This window comes from Suricata suricatta, chromosome 3 (assembly GCF_006229205.1).
Source record: "Suricata suricatta isolate VVHF042 chromosome 3, meerkat_22Aug2017_6uvM2_HiC, whole genome shotgun sequence".
Lineage (NCBI taxonomy): Eukaryota > Metazoa > Chordata > Mammalia > Carnivora > Herpestidae > Suricata > Suricata suricatta.
This window is the reverse complement of record NC_043702.1, coordinates 90165134-90167588: the sequence shown is the minus strand read 5'-3', so window position 1 is coordinate 90167588 and position 2455 is coordinate 90165134.

Below are 2455 nucleotides of genomic sequence, written 5' to 3'. Positions count from 1 at the left end.
TATATATATATATATAAACATTTAAAAATAAAAGCCCTTTAAAGCTTTGATTGCTTCATTCATGTAACTTAATTCTGCTGTGTCCCATGTTATAGAAAAGTTACGTTCTCAGTTCAGGGTAGGATAGAGCGGCTGCCTGGTTTCCCCACGTTCCTCATCCCCACTGGGCCTCCTCCCCAGAGGGCAGCAGAGCGACCGGCAGGAGGAAGCAGAGAAGCAGTGCCGGCCGGCCGAGCTCTTTACTCATCCTCCAGACCGCAAGAGCCAGGCGGGAGCGCTGCAGAAAGCCTCTCTGCACCTGTCATACTGACGGAAGAAACGACTGCCGCTTCTGATAACTGGGGCCAGAGGCAGCCAAAGCCATGCTAGTTAGACTTACAGTGGAGGGAAGCCTCTGTGCTTGTTAGGCAGTTGCAGCCCTAAGACAGGCTCCCAGGGCCACTTTCCCGGACTGCTGCTTTCCAGTCTCTCCTAGGCAGCCTTTTCACTGCAAGGCCATGTGATTTTGCTTCAAATCATCTTAAAGTCCTTCTGCCTCCTATTCTGTCCCATAACTGCCTCAAGAACTCTGAGGGAAGTAAAATAGCTAATTCCAGAATTCAGTAGGTCTACGTTGTCATGCTGTATTCAGAGCAGGGCCTTTGGAGACAGACAGTTTTGGGGTCAGAGCCCCATTTTTGCTGCTTAATCACTATGCGATTTTGAGAAAATTGCTTTCTTCTTTCAGCCTCAGTGTCCTTAGCTGTAGAATGGGTTAGTGATATTTACCTTGTGTGGCCGTTGTGAGGAATGAGTCCTATGGGCAGAGCTCTTCACCTCATATAAACCAAGCAACCATCAGGGTACCTATGAGTACCTAGACAGTATATGTTGGACCTCTGTGTAACCATGAGATACCATTTGGCCTTAGAGTGTAAGCTGGTGTTTCAGGCTCTACTGTTTAATGGTTGCTCAGGAAAAAGGCAACTGCCACAATCTATTTTAGAAAAGTACTATCTTTTAGGCCCTCCCTTTTATTTTCATCCCCTAAATGCTCTAGAGATGTGTGGTATAAAACTGACTTCTCTAATTTTAAAAGGTATCTAACTCTTTCTTGATCTTATGTTTTAAAAAAAAATTTAACATTCATTTATTTTTGAGAGAAAGAGAGAGGCAGAGCATGAGCAGGGGAGGGGTAGAGAGAGGGAGATACAGAATCCAAAGCAGGCTCCAGGCTCTGGGCAGTGAGCACAGAGCCTGACAAGGAGCTCTGAAATCATGATATGAGCCAAAGTTACATGCTTAACCAACTGAGCCCCCCAGGCGCCCCTTGATTGCATGTTCTTAATCTGAGCTTTACTCGTCTCCAGGAGTCCATGACCTCCTTGAAATGGTATGCAACGTTTTGTGTGTCTACATATATATGCATTTTGGGGGGGAAGAGATGATTCATAATTATCAACAGACTCTCAGCATGGTCCATGTTTGGACAAAAGACCAAAAACTCTAATAAAGAAAGAGCCTTTTAAATCTTCTACTGAAAGTAACTTGGAGGCCTTCCCTGACTTAAGACAAAACAGGCACAACTTTGCAAAACACTGGAAGTGGATCCTGTCTTTCAGCCAAGGCCCCCGTCTCTTTTTCCCAGTGTGTCTCTAACAGAGTGGGAGGCTGGCTGCTCCCACTGGCGCAGGTAATGCCATAAAGACGGGACCCTGTGGGTGAATAGGTGTTGCTTTCTCTAATTACAGCACACAAAGACCAGAGCCTCACTTTAGCTGTACCTTCTGTCTCTGGGAAGTCACTTAGAGCAAACCTATAATTAGGATTTGCTACCTGAAATATAATTCTAGGATGACGAATATCTAAATTGTGTCCCCAGACACAATACCTGAGGCAGAGCCCTAAGGGCTGATGGTGTGTGTGGTATTCTTCATTCAGGGGAGATTAATAAATGAGGATGATATCACTCAGAATCTCTGAAGGGGCAGGTGACCAAGAGACCCTTGTGGCTTCTGCACTGGGGCCTAACAGCCTGTGCACTGGGCTCCATAATTGATGCCTCCAGCACAGAATCCACACAAAGCGGGAATGGCCACATCAGCCAGTTTTGGGATTTAAAGCCAGCTTCTCTTTTCCACAGATCCTCTCTCCCAAATTGTAAGGATGATTTGGCTAATTAATTCCACTTTATTTTTAATGAAAATGATTGTTGGTGTATCAAGTAAATGAAAATATAGTTCTTGGGGAGAAGATTTAAAATAATTTAAAAGGTCAGTGGATAATAACTAATTTTGCAATTCTTATTCTTATATCTCTTTAATGGACAGATGATTTATGTCTTATGGAATATATAGTATAAGGTGTATGGACCATGTTAGGGAAATATTTTTGACCCATGTAAATAAATTGAGAGAAACGGTGGGTGCACCTGTTCCTAGCCTGTGTCAGGAATATATGAAACTCTGGCACAGGA